This window comes from Sarcophilus harrisii, chromosome 4 (genome assembly GCF_902635505.1).
Source record: "Sarcophilus harrisii chromosome 4, mSarHar1.11, whole genome shotgun sequence".
NCBI lineage: Eukaryota > Metazoa > Chordata > Mammalia > Dasyuromorphia > Dasyuridae > Sarcophilus > Sarcophilus harrisii.
Genome location: NC_045429.1, coordinates 161,285,414 through 161,300,624, shown reverse-complemented (window position 1 = coordinate 161,300,624; position 15,211 = coordinate 161,285,414). Strand labels below are relative to the sequence as shown.

General features: G+C 35.7%; 1 long non-coding RNA gene across 2 annotated transcripts in view; it reads right to left on the bottom strand.

Annotated features, from left to right (window-relative positions):
* LOC105750485 overlaps positions 1 to 13,076 on the bottom strand; it is a 44,825-nt gene extending 31,749 nt beyond the window's left edge. For both annotated transcript variants that reach the window (XR_001121068.3, XR_001121067.3), the window contains exons 1-2: positions 12,993 to 13,076; positions 10,572 to 10,684 (exon numbers count right to left, since the gene is read on the bottom strand). This is a non-coding gene — a long non-coding RNA (uncharacterized LOC105750485). The remainder of the gene's footprint in view (positions 1 to 10,571; positions 10,685 to 12,992) is intronic.
* Between the last annotated feature and the right edge of the window lie 2,135 nt (positions 13,077 to 15,211).

Genomic DNA, 15,211 nt, shown 5'->3' with positions numbered 1-15,211 from the left:
TTCATCTTCCTTACCTCCAATGGTCATACAAGTCTACCAAAGTTTGTCACCTTGAGTTGACTTCCAGTAGGTCAGGACTGTAATATGTCAGGGATTATGTGTGCAGAGGCCTATCTGTCCTGGAGCTAAAGATAGCTGGCTACGCTCTGAAGACATCAATCTAGGTCATTTCAAGAGCCAAAAACACATTCTCTTCCACCATCTAGTCTCTCAAAAATTCAGCTACATTGCTTATCTCCTTTCTCCTTGCCCCTTTCCACTTTTCATGCAATTCTCTACTTTCTAGCCACCTGTTGGAGACTCCTGACCATCATTTTTTCCCCTCAGGCTTTTCTACCGAGACAATCAATCATCTTTCTCAACTCTAGTTCTGCTCATACCTTAACAGTTCCAAATGTCATAAGGGATCCCTATTGTGTCTCATATCAAGTTTAATCTCCTTATAAGGCAGCTTAGAAGTTGTTCTTACCTTACTGACCTTAGTTTTGCATTTTACTCCAAACATACTAACTGCCTCATGATTTGTTGCTTACATATTGCTATACCCAATCTTCCAATCATGTGAGACCACATTAAACATCTGGAGGAAAAAGATGTTTGGAAACTCACTTTAATCATAGTTTGGAATGAAAATAGAAATAAACAAGTTGGATTTATTTAACATGTAGAATTGAGAGTTTAGAGATCAGCTAGCTCAGAAGTCTTATTTTATAGAGGAAAACTGAAGCCCAGAAAGTCCCTACCTAATATTATATAGCCAGAAAAGTATAAAAAATATTCCTTGGCCCACTGTGCCAATCCACTAGCAGCATCTGCCCTTCAGGTTCTAGAGTTACTCTGAGGGGTTTTGAGATGTCTTTTTTTTTCTAATGCCAATGTTTTTTTTTTAATTTTCTTTCTTAATAAATATATTTATTTTTAATATACATTATGAATCATGTTGGAGGAGAAAAATCAGAGCAAAAGGGAGAAACCATGGGAAAGATAAAAAAAAAAAAAACAAAACAGAAAGAAGTGAACATAGTATATGTTGATTCACATTCAGTCTCCTTAGTTCTTTTTCTGGATACAGATGGCATTTTCTGTCCAAAGTCTATTGGGATTGCTTTGGATCACTAAATCACTGAGAAGAACTAGTTTTACAGTTGATCATCATGCATTCTTGCTGTCATTGTGTACAGTGTATTCCTGGTTCTGCTTGTTTCACTCAGCATCAGTATATCACAACTTGATCAGCCATTCCACAGTTGATGGGTATCTATTCATTTTCCAATTCTTTGCTATTACAAAAAGAACTGCTACAAATATTTTTCCCCAGTGGGGCCTTTTCCCTCCTTTAAGCTTTTCTTAGGATACAGACCCAGTAATGGCCCTGCTGGATCAAAGGCTATACACAGTTTTATAGTCCTTTGGCCATAGTTCCAAATTGTTCTCCAGAATGTTTGGATTATTTCATAATTCCATCAATCATGCATCTGTGTCCCAGTTTTCCCACATTCCCTCCAACATTTATCAATTTCTTTTCCAATCATCTTAGCCAATCTGAGAGATGTGAGGTGGTACCCCAGAGTTGTTTTAATTTGCATTTCTCTAATCAATAGTGATTTAAAGCATTTTTTCATATAACTATAGATGGCTTCAATTTTGTCATCTGAAAATTGTTCATATCCTTTGAATATTTTTTAACTGGGGAATGACTTGTATTCGTATAAATTTAACAAGTTCTTTACATATTTTAGAAATGAGACTTTTATCAGAAACACTGACTGTAAATATTTTTCCCCAGCTTTGTAATACCATTTGTTAAATCTTTCTTTTTCGTCTTTTCTTTTTTATCCCTTAGGTTCCAGATACATTTAACTACTTAATAATTAGCTCTTACAAATGAATAATTTCAAAAATGCTAATAATAATATACAATGTACAAACATTTTACCCTAATATCTCATGGACACTTCCTACATAGCATTAGTTCTACCAGTTTTACCTCCAGATATATATGACTGCTGTACTGATAATCTCAATGTGGAAAATGATTCCTAAAGGTCACTTCTTGCTCTTCAGGGCATCACTTTTAAGTTGGGCACATCACTTGAATGATAGGACGCTAGCATGCCAGAGCTTCCAATCCTTTTACTTAGAATGGAAAATACAAAAAAATAAGCAGAGACCAAGGGCTAAGTTCTTTTTTTTTTCCTTTCTTTTCTTTTTTTTTTTTTTCTGAACTATATGTTACTCTTGGCAGGGAGGTCCCAAGGCCTCTTCCCTTAAAATGTGACACTCACAAGCAAAGCAATCAAGAAAATGGGCAAGGCAAACTCAGGCTTTTTTTAATGCCTTTGCAGTCAAGAAAAGAGTCTTATATTCACCATGTGATTAGCAGACCAGAACCAATTACACAATATCTACACATGCACTAATATTTCTCCAAGGGAGTCTTTTTAAAATCATTAAGCTTCTCCCAGAGTCAGTTTACTTAGTCCCTCTATGTAGAGAAATTCTTTCCTAGGCATTCAGGGGCATGTGCTAGGCTCCATTACTCTCCTGTTAGAGGTTTAGAGTTGGAAAGGACAGTAAAGATCATCTAGTTTTATTCTCTCATTCAACCTATGGGGAAATTCAAACCAAGAGAGAAATTATTTTGTTAAGTTAATACAGACTCTTAATTCAATTGTCAGGTCTGGGATTCAAATACTGGTTCATTTTAGTACCTGGAATAACTAGATTATAGAACTGCACATCATAGACCACTTAATCCAACTCCTCCTCCATTTTAAAGATGAGGAAACGGCAGCCTAGAGGAATTAAATGACTTGTCTAATGCCAAACATGTGACAAACCAAGGAAGTGACACTACATCATCAGTAACATCACTCAGTACTCATTCCACGGTACCCATACTGTCTTACCCCTTAGACTCACCAAGTCTAAAATCTTTAATAGCTGAGTCAGACCCAGAACACAGGTTTCCTGACTTCAGCAGCTCTTTAGTATGGATACAAAAATATTAAACAACTTTCTTTCTTTCTTTCTTTCTTTCTTTCTTTCTTTCTTTCTTTCTTTCTTTCTTTCTTTCTTTCTTTCTTTCTTTCTTTCTTTCTTTCTTCTTCTTCTTCTTCTTCTTCTTCTTCTTCTTCTTCTTCTTCTTCTTCTTCTTCTTCTTCTTCTTCTTCTTCTTCTCCTCTTTCTTTTACTCCTTCTCCTCCTTCTCTTACTCTGCCTTCTGTTTTACCTCCTCCTCCTCTTCCTCCTTCCACTCCATTTTCTTCTTCTTCCTTTGTTTCCTCCTCCTTTTCTTCTTCCACTTCTCCTCCTCTCTTCTTCTTTTATATCCATAAGAAAATGATGGATCTGATTGGGATAATTTAAATTGAAGCTGTCCAGAAAATAGGACAGCAATATGGTGCCCTGGATTGAATATTGGATCTGGAGTCAGGAAGATCTTAGTTCAAATATGGTCCAAACACTTACTACTTGAATGATCCTTGGCAAGTCACTTAACCTGTTTACCTCAATTCCTTATCTGTCAATGAGCTGGAAAAGGACATTAACAACCACTTTAGTATCTTTGCCGAGAAAACATTAAATGGAATCATGAAAAGTCAGACACAAATAAGAAAAGACTAAACAATAAGAAGAAAACAGGGAGTGTAGATCTAATGATCTCTAAGGTCATTACTCCTACTCCCGTGAAAAAAACAAACTCATTATCTTTGTTGCATAGCTATTGAGAATGGTGGAGAGGTTGCTAGTTCTAGGGTCAAAGGTTTTGGACTAAAATCTTGATCCTAACATTTACTGCCTTTATGACTTGGGCAAGTCATTTAATCAGTGTAGATCTCAGTCTCTTCATTTATAAAGTGATGGAAAAGGAGGAGATAAGATGATCTCTGAGTTCCCTCCCCTCGGTCCATGATCCTAGGGAGTTAGTTTGATGTTCTACATGAATGTTGATACAAGTTTCCTTATCTCTCTGCATTGGAGATAGTAATGCAAGAAAATGTATCTTAGTTCATTGGAATCAGTCAGTTTATAAGCACTATTAAACACCTACTATGTTCTAGGCACTCTTTCTTTAATACCAGCCTACCCCACAGATCATTGTGGGATGCACAAGCACACATACATACATATATGCACATGCACAAACACAGATAAACATTCAGTTGCTGCATCTTCTCTCATTTCTTTTTTCTCTGGAGGAAAGCAGAAGGAAGAATTGGAGCAGAAGAGACTGGTTCAAACCACAAACAGTCATCATGCTTTCCTTCCCTCCATATTGTCTCTATTCCAAACTTTCTAAGGGACAGATCAAGTGAAGCATCTGGGGAATTGGACTTTGCATCCAGTCAGGAGACACTGTGGAACAAATTTTTTCTTTTACTTTAGGGGGATATGGAAGATTATTTTGACAGAATTAGCAATGGATTAACTTCAAATAGAACTTTTATAGGATTAGGTTGGATGCCTGGGAGTTGACTGTTGTTATGTAATGTAAGTGAGGTCATGCTATGGTATCTAGAGCCCGGGTCAAACTTAGTAAAGTTCAGCCAAGACTTCCACCTGAGGACATGGGAACAAAGGAACAGAAAGTCCTCAAGGAAGGTTAAAGCTCAATGAGCCAATCTCAGAGTTAAGGAGGGGGGTCCCCTAAGTTAAGGAGTATTTTAGCACAAGTTTGCTTGTTCCCTTTTTCTAAAGCAACTATGTACATTCTTTCAGAAGCCATAATGATAGGATCTTTCTGATTGGACAATATACCCACAGGGGAAAGAAACCCAAATAATTGGTCACCCTACTGGTATGTTGTTTAAGTGTGATTTATACACTGCCAGCAAGACTGAGAGGAAGACTTGTTTGGAGGAGTCCCAAACTGACCGTCTCTTCCTTTCACAACATGTAGAGGCTGACAGGTAAAGGTTTGATTAGATGTATTCCAAGGTTTCCTATGGTGCAGTAAAAAGAGTGCTGGATTTAGAGTCAGAAGATCTACATCTCAACTGTGCTACTCATTATTTATATAGTCTTGGGCAAATTGTTCCTGAGCACCAGTTTTTTCATCTGTAAAATGAGACACTTGGTCTAAATGATTTCAAAGATCCCATCTAATTCTATGTCTTTGATTCTAAAATTCTGTCGTCTGAAAGAAGGTCTAAACTCAATCTGTGTAGCTCCTGATGGCAGATTTAGAACAAATGGGTGTAAATCAAAGGGAGGCAGATTAAGTTTTAGTATAGAGAAGAGCTGTTAAAAATTAGAATAGGTAGTATTCTGGTCTAGTCCAATAAGCATCTATTAAGCATGAGTGAATAAATGAACGAAACAGCTATTATTAACCATCTATTATGTACTAGGCAACAGACCAAGATCTAGGGATACTCATCTCTCAAGGAACTTACATTCTAAACAACACAAATAGGGAAATAAGGTTAGGGAAAGAAATATTGCTCTAAGGAATCACAGGAATGATGAGTAGAGCCATGGAATAGTCAAGAAGGAGTATTTGATTACATTTTGGGGGAAAAGAGCTCAAAAAGATAGGATTTGTGTTAGTGAGCAGCAGGACTCCTGAAAGGTGTCCAGGGTTAATGCATGTGAAGCATGGTCTGAGGTTGGTTAGATATAGAGGGATAAGCAAGTTTGCACCAATTCTCATCAATCAGTACAGCTCAACACTTTATTTTGATATGCTAAACTGCACTTACTACATGCTGGATTCTGTGTCAGGTACTTATGATAGAAATCTAAAAAAGAAACAATGCTTTCCCTCAAGAATTTATAGTTTAGGAGCAGCTAGGTGACACGTGGATAGAGCACCAGTCCTGAAGTCAGAAGGACTTGAGTTCAAATCTGATCTCAGACATGTAACACTTCCTAGCTGTGTGACCCTGGGCAAGTAACTTAACCCCAATTGCCTCGGGGGGAGGGGGGAAGAACTTTTAGTTTGGATGGTAGTGGTGAAAGATATGATATTTATAGATAAGAAAATATATCATAAATACAAAATGATTGCATTGTATGGGGAGGAGCTACTGAGAACTAAATATAGAGAGATTGATTGAAGGCTGGGGTTTGGGGGATTTATTTAATTTATTAAAAATTAATATTTATTATTTAATGTTCAATATTTGTTTATTATTTATTTTAATTTAATTTTAATTAATTATTATTTAATTTAAAGGAAACTAAGGGTGCTGAGTGGTAAGATAAGAAAGGTAAGCATTCCAGGCATGGGGAAAGGGAGGGAAGCCTATGCCAAAGCTGGTGGGAGATAGAATATCCTCATTAGGGAGCATCTTTAGGTCATTTTGGCTGGGCTATGGAATGTGGGAAGATGAGTAATGCATGATCAAATTGAAAAGCTAGGTTGGAGGCAGGTTGTAAAAGTCTTTAAATGTCAAACACATGAATTCTGGAGTTTTATTATGGAGGCAAGGGGGAAACACTGGAGTTCTTATAGCAGAAGAATAATATGAACATACCTGTACTTTAGAAACACCAATCTGGTAACTCTATTGAAGATTGTTGGAGAAAGGAGAGACTGAGTACAGGGAGACTAATTAAGAGGTTGTTAGAATTTTCAGTAAATGGAAATATTCAAGCAGAGACTCTGTCAGGAATGATGCAAAGAGGATTCCTATACAGATGCTAGGACTCAATGGCATTTGAGTTCTATTGTGGTTTGATCATATTTGCATTTTTATTGTTATTATTACAACCATATCTTATACTTTACTGATTGATCCATTTTAATATTTGAACTATGAAAAACAATCTGGACCAAGTAAAGACACCATGCAATCTTTTTGCCTTGAAGATGCCATGAAAAAGAAGGGCACTGAGTCAAGTATCAAGTAAAAGCTTGCTAAGCGAAATCATTGCCCTTCAGTCTTGAAAAATTGCTTCTTGATAGTGAATCGCTGAGTACATATAAATTTGTTCCTTGTTTGATATCCTCAGTGAATAGTGAAAAGGACTTGCCTGCTCTGAAAGGTCTTTCAAGGTCACAAGTTGACTCAAAAATTTTCTTTCAGAAGAGCGTCACCATTCCTTAGCCTCTCAGACCGGTCACATGATATCACCTCCTGTTAACCATGGCCCTACTACATTCATGCTCCACTTTTGGGAATTGTGGTAGTCTTTCGTTTGCCTTTCTTCCCTTGTGATGATTGACCTTAGGAAAAGGCAGCATGATGTAATGAAGTGGTATCAAACTAAAATGGAAATGGCAGGCTAGGAGTAAGAATTACTGAAGATCAAGAATTGAAAAACAATTGAAAAGCAAAAAGAATTTGAAAAGCAAACACCTGAGGTCTAGGAAAATTAACTGACACCCAAAGTCATACATTTAATAAACATCAAAAGCAGATCTGAATCCAGGGCTTCTGATTCTAGAAGCTGTGATTTTTCCACTGTCCCATGTTGATGTTGTGGAGAGCCATTCTCCAGAACCCTTTGAGAAGTGGAAAATGGGAAACACTGGAAATGAGGCCAGGAATAGCTTTATTAAAACTATTAAGTCCTTTTTCAGTTGTGTCTTACTCCTCATGACCCCATTTGGGGTTTTCTTGGCAAAGATATTAGAGCACTTTGCTATTTCCTTCTCCAGCTCATTTGATAAATGAGGAAACTGAGGCAAACAGGGATATATGATTTGCCCAGAGTCACACAGCTAGTAAATGTCTGAGGCTGGATTTGAACTCAGGAAAAAGGAGTTTTCCCAACTGGGATAGCTATGGAGTTAGTCTTTCAGGTTCTATTGATGGTTAAGTAGAACCAAGGAACGTTGGAAGTAAACTTACTTAGGCAGAAAGCTGAAATTTGTAAGGGGAGATGTAAAAAATTAAAAAGGGGCTGATATTTGAAAAGAAGAGCCATTGGTTCTGAATTTGGAAAGAGATAACTAAATTTTTTTAATGGCCTCATTTAGGCTGATATAATAGTTCCAGATGAAAAGATGTGCTTCATCTAAAGGAAATTACTGCACTATCTGTGTGAGCCAGAGAAGATTATTTATTAATAACAACTCGCATTTGTATAGCATTTTAAATAGTGCTTTGTAATCATTCATATAATTATTTCAGTTCTTATAACAATTCAATAAGGTAATTACTAGAGCTATCATTTTCTCTAGCTTCAGCAGTTTATTTAAATTAAGACCCAGATAGCATCAGGGATTACTTATATTTACAATGCTAACAAGTATTAAATATAAGATTTGAATATAGATTCTCTTCACTGAGTATAGCACACTCTCCTGCCCCATACTTGAGTTTCCAAGATGGTTTCTGCATCTATAAAATGAGGGAGTTAGTCCTGGAAATCTCTAAACTAACTTAAATCCTATGATCCTTCTGAAATTCAGCCTAAACTGTGCCAGTTAAATATGCCTGATTGCTGACACAAGATAACTCTGGAGACAGGGTTAGATAGGGTTAAAATGAAAATCATCACATGCCCCTGTGATTTGAAAGTTCAATACTTCTGCACATCATTTTTCTTCCATTTAATTTCTTAGGAGAGGTTTTTAATCTTGATTAAGAGACAGTGCATTTGCCAACACTCCATTTAGAGATTCAGAGGCAATATTCAGATTTCCTTGAAGGTCAAGTTTAGGCTGTTGGCAAGGGAAAAGAGAGAAGGAAACAATTTTCGAAGGAAGAGATTTTGGGGTTCAGTTATGAAAGATATTTTTGGTGTTTCAGGGGACTGAGATATTTTTCCACCATCTTTAACATAATTTTTCCTTTAAGTGGTTGATACTTTAGGAATGAACAAAACATTTAAAAATATTTAAGGAAAATGTTTCCATATTTATGATGAACTATCACTTTTCAGTAACCAAAAGCTTAATGTGGTCCAACAATGTGTTGTAGCAAATATCCCTCATGCCCAGAACTTTCTCCTTCTTCATCTCTGCCTCTTAGCTTCCTTGACATCCCAACTGAAATCCTATCTTCTTCAAGGTTCCTTTCCTACTCTTCTTAATGCTTATGCTTTCCCTCTCAGATTATCTTTGATTTATTTTGGAGGTACTTTGTTCATATATGATTGTTTGCAACTTACTTTCCCTATTACCCTGTGAGCTTCTTGAGAGCAGAAACTGTTTCACTTTTTTTTCTATTCCTTGAATTTAGTACCTTGCTTCACATATAGTAGGTGCTTAATTGTTGACTTAGTTAAAATAATAATTTAGTCTTAGACTACTATAGACTAACACAGTGCTCAGAACATGGTAAGTAAATGTTCCAGTGGACTTGAATCAATCAGTTCATCAATAAGCAGTTATTAATCACTTACTATGTGCTCCTCTGCATCATTCCAACACCTCCTCAGTCCTGCCTGAGATAATCCATTTAATTTTGGGTTCTAACTTTTCAGAGAGATTTTGCAAAACTAGATAAGGCTGACCAGATTGATGAGGAGTTTGAGTGTATCCTACTTAATTGAACTCAACAAAAAGTACCTTATTTCTGTATCCCCAGAAGCTCACATGTACCGGTTATTATTTTAGTTCCTGATGATACAAAATAAAAATACTACAGAATCTTTCCTTAAAGAGCAACTTAATTGAGAATTTAACATGTATAAAATTATATGTGATACAAGAGAGATGATAACACTAGAAGGAAAAGCTAAGCAAAATATTCTATTCAGGAAAAGTTGATATCCTAGATTTGATAACTTCAAACTAATCCTGAAGGGAACAATACAGAGATTTCATCAGATTGTGAAAGGAAGGAGTTTTAGGTATGAGATGGTGGTATTTACAAACATATGGAGGAAGGAACATATAAAATGAGATCAGCTGGCTTTCAAGTTTGACTATAGCATAGACAGACAATAGAAAGAGCAGTGCCTTAGATTCTGAGAATCTGGATTCAAATCTGCCTTTAAAACTTACTAGCTACATGACATTAGTCATGCCAATGAATCTCCTGTAGAGTAAGACTATCATTTCCTTATTTCCTGGAAGCTCTGTTCTAAGTATCATATTATAAGATGGCATCAACTTTTAAGAAAATATCATATTGTTAGTTCACTTTGAGTTTATAAACCATCAAACACTAAGATTTTTTAGGCATTATTGTGTCTAATCATCTAACCAGTTTCACATCTTCTTAAATCTATTATCATCTATTGAGTATCTCTCTGAAATATTCACAAAAAAGAATTTTCCAAAAATTTCCTAAATATTTGATATTCATAATGTCCTCCTGATCTATTAGATAAACATATACATATGTATCATGCTATATATTTTTACATGTACATAAAAGTTATATATATAAATTTATATTATATATGATAATATATTATACAGTTATATCTACTAGATCAGGGGAAGACTCATAGACATCAAACACCTAGATTTTAGCAAAGCATTTAGCAAGATACATGCATATATATACATATATATAACTCTGTAACATCAAATATTATACAATATATTTTTTCACTGTTAAAGTTTCAGCATCTTTCTATTTCCATCCTCATGATATCCTGAGCCAAATTAATCAAGCTGGCATGGGGGCCCAATGCCACTGGCAGATGAGGAATAGAATGCATACCACTCTAGGGCTGACTCAGAGAATCCAAAATCTCATGATTCAAGGTGTATTGTTCTTCAGCCTCCAGTTCTGCTGAGAGCTATTCTGAGCATCCCTTGAATAAGATGGATGTCCTGCAATTAGTACATATTTAAAGAAGAGGAAAAACAATGTTAATAACATGCTGCCATTCTATATTTAGCCTTTTTGATCTTAAGGTCTCAATATCTCATGTAAACATTACAATTGAAAGATCATAGGACTTAAACATTAAAGCCTGAAGACACCCAAGAAACTGATAATATTTATTTTAGATCAAAACAGAATTTTCTAATGGCATCTCTAAATAGAATCTCCCTTGCCATTTTTAAAAGGCCTTTTATCAGTTGAGGGGCTGTATCTCTGTAGTGGACAAAGAACTGGCCATCGAGGCAGGAAGATCTGGGGTGAAGTTCTGCCTTTGATATGTATTGATTATGTGACTCTGGGCTAATCATTTAACTTCTCAGGGTCCTAGGCATCCCTCCAAGCCCGTAAGTCCATGAGCAGTTGCTTCACGACACATTTATAGAAGAAGTTTCTTCACTGGGAGTTCCCTATACCAAAGAAATTACAGGTCTAATTCAAGGAAAAAATCTTGTCAGTTGTAATAATATTGGACAAGAAAAACAAGACTGTTTCTATTCTCAAGGAGCCTATAGTCAGGTGAGGAATACAACATGTAAACAACTATGTACAAACAAGATAGAAAGAAGATAAGCTGAAGATAATACATGAGAATGCTCTACATTTAAGATAGTGAAGGGAAAAAAAAAAACATATTCAGATGAACTTAGAAGGTATTTGAACTGGAAAAACTATATTTCCAGTTAACCAAATATGGAGTGTTAGAGCAAGATATGGAACCAAGGGTTGGTTCTTACTTTTCTTTATCATTGGCTTGGTGTTCTTCAAGATGAATTATACCTTTTCCTTGGACAGCTCCAGGAAAAAATCTTTATTTTCTAAGAGTGTCATGATTTGCATGTGAAATGGATTTAAGTGAAGCAGAGTAGCCCATTTCCTGGAATACTTCTCTAGTTGCTACTAGTTATTAAAAATTGGGACTTGCTTCAGACCAATATTTGATCACCTTAAAATTATATGAGGTAAAGTTACATTAAGACCTAAAATTTTTCCCTTGTCAAGAATAAATAAATAAAATTCATGGGCATTAAATTGTTGAATATGATGTCATTTTCACGTTTATGCAGAGGAATAATATCCAATGATTCATACGTGTGTTATTCCCATGCCTTCTCTGCATTCCCTTCCTCAGCCTTCAGAGTCCTTCTTACTTTTGATAGTAACTGCCCCCAAAGTCAACTTTTCTGTCCACTGCTCAGCATTGGATAGGGTGGATACCCTATTTATCTGGCCCCTGAGGCAGCATGCTTCCTGACCCTGGGTCTACTCCTCCTATTCTAGAAAATAGCTACTTTTCCTTGGGTTCACTGCCACTAGTAAAGCATGTGATTCTCTCTTTTTGATTCTCCCTAATCCTTCAAATACTTTCACTCAAACAAGTGACAGATAGTGCAATATAGTTCAGACAATCCTGGGGATGGAGCCAAAAGGTGGTGAAGGATATTAAGAGCTCAGTAAGGTCATCCATCTAACTAAGATCTATCACATGATATATTAACACAGGCAGAGAAGCCAAATCTAGAGTTGGCTTTTCTGACCCTTGGCTGGGAAAATGTTTTAGAAGTTGCTGATTCCTGCCTAGCTTCAATCCTATTTTTATGTATCAGCAAAGATTCTGTCTCATTAGATTACCAGGGGAGCAGGGAGTCATTTGGAACAGTTCAACCAAATATCTGAAAAAATGGGATGAAATGAAGGAAACCCAAAATTAGATGGAATGCACTGAAACAAACTTCCTGAAAGTAAGATGATCATCACAGACTGACCTTTCAAGGAAAAAGCAACAAGAGCCATGCTACTAAAGACACTGAAGACTTCATCATTGGTCCCATTATAGAGAGAGGAAGCTGGCTCAGATAACCTGTTGCTTCTTTTTCCAACTTCAATTCCCATGGTTCACATAATCACCATAGGGAGCCAAGACAATGAGTGGAACCATGCCTCGGATTGGGCCAAGATAAACTGGGCCAATGGCCTGGTTATTCTAAGTGACTTGGCTCCAGGCCCCCACCTCCTCTTAGAACAGGCTGATTTTTTGTGCTCATGAACTATGGACCCTCCCTCCCCATTGCTGACTTGAATCTAATCAGAACACAGATTGTGACCTACTACCCAACCCAGCCTCTCAAAATCAAATCAGAGGCACAGAAGCTTCTCATATAAAGTTGAGTAGCAAGATTGGAATACTTGCTTCTTGATTTTTTTTTTTTTTTTGATTAAAGCTTTAAAAAAAAAAGAGAGAAAAAAAAACTTTACCTCTTCCATAGATTATGCATGCTTGATCTGTTTTCTGTTCTTGTCCCTTTTTTTACTCATCTCTCTAACAGTCTATAGCCTAGTTTTATAATTTGCTAAAAATGAGGGAGGGAGAAACAAACAAAAAAGTTCCTTTGTCATCAGGAAGGAAAATTGGTCAATGCTCAGTTCTAGACAGGACCGGATATTACTGTTAACAAACAACTAAATTCCTCTTTTAGTCCTCAACAAATAGTCCTGAAAAAGATCGCATGTGACCCTTCTTTGAAGAAATGGGGGATCATGAGTGTTGAACATTGTACATGCTGTCAGATTGTTTATGTGCTGGTTAGTTTTTACTGATTTTTTCCTCTTTTTTTCCAAACTGATAGATAAGTAAGCACAAGGGAAAGGATATATATAGAAGTCAAGGTGATATAAAAAGAAAAGATATCAGTTTAAAAATGCAAAGATCTTACCTGCATATGTTAATGTGGTAGATGGTGTACAAAGACAAGCACATATGACCCTTCGTAGACATGATTTCCTTGATGGGAAATTCCAGAGTGAAATTCTCTCCACTAATGAAAACCAACAATTCCATTGTAATTTACAATTTTAGAGCATTTCATTGGGGGGGGTAGTGAGAGATTATAGGACTGGCTAATACTCAAATTGCTAGTTTATATTGAGGGGAGACTTGAAAACAAATCTCTGTGACTCTAAACTGAGTCTTTTATCCACTTCATTGTGTTGTCTGATGTCTTTTAAAAAAAAGACAGTCTAAAGCTTGTTATTTTTTAAAAATGCATAGAAATTATGGAAAATGAGACAAATATAAGAAAAAGCAAAAAATACCCTTTATGCTAAATATAAATATTCAGCAGGAAGTCTTACGCTAGAAGGGCTGAAATGGTGGTGAAAGAGAGGAAGTTAGTACATTGTTTCTACTCATTGAGAAAAGACAGGGGAGAAGTCCATCAGCTTTGGAGAAACACCAAAATTTTTGTTCCTGAGGGCATGAGGACCTGATATTTTATAATTTATATTCCTTCAGAATACCAGTTCCAGCTTCCATAGGGGTGATTAATCTAAATAGGTTTCTTCTTTCTCTTGGGGACATCTGGCCAAAACCAGCTTTACAATTAAACAAGACTGTTTAAACTTGTATGTACCATTCTATTGTTCATTAAATAAACAAGCATCCCTTATATCCTATAGACCAGGGCTTCTTAAACTTTTTCCATTCATGACCTTTTTTTGCCCCCCAATTTTTTGTGACTCTGGGTATTTAGATATATAAAATAAGTATACAAATCAAACCCCCACATTCAGTTACAAGACCCTATATGGGGTTGTAAACCACAGAGTGCGCTCCAGAGAATACTGGAGGTTTCAAAACCTTTTCAGAGGGTCTATAAATTCAAAATTTGTTTTTATTTCTAATATAATCAATATATAAACATAAATAAAAACTCTTTGGATAGATCCTCAATAATTTTTAATAGTATGAAGATACTGAGAACAAAAGTTTGAGAACTACTGCTATTGATAGAGCCTTATGAGTTATTATTGTCTATTATGCAAATGACTCTTGTTGGAAGGAAGCCATTCAATCATTCATTCAATAAGCATTTATAAATACTTATTGTTCTTATAAATATTTAGCTATGAATAAAACTTAACCACCATGAATGGGTGAGACTGAATATTTAAAATGAAACTGAGATTATTGGCTAAAATAAGATTTATAGGTGAGAGTAGGAACATAAGCTTATAGTGGGTATTAACAATTTATTAGATGTTAAAATGACTTACTACACATTTCTTTTGACCCCAATGATTGATAATCAAGAGTTGATAACACCCCAGTGTGGGTACTCATATAGTAGTGGGTACCTTAGAAATAATATAACTAATGATAGACTAATTTTTCAAGAAAGGATAATAAATTATCTTAAAAGTACTATTAAAAATTATTTTTGGTGACTTTAAAGAATCATTTTTCTAATTTTCTTTCACTTATAGTATAATTTCAAAATCTGAGACCTATCAATAAGCATTAAGAAAAGGCTGATATTTTAAATAACCCTTATCAATGAATAAAATAAGGAAGAAATTACATTGGGTATTTTCTGTATCAATTATTGTTAGCAGCTCTGTGGCCTGGAGATTGAAAGATTTGAGTTCCAATCAGGCCTTGGTCATTTACTAACTATATGACTGTAGGCAACTCCTCT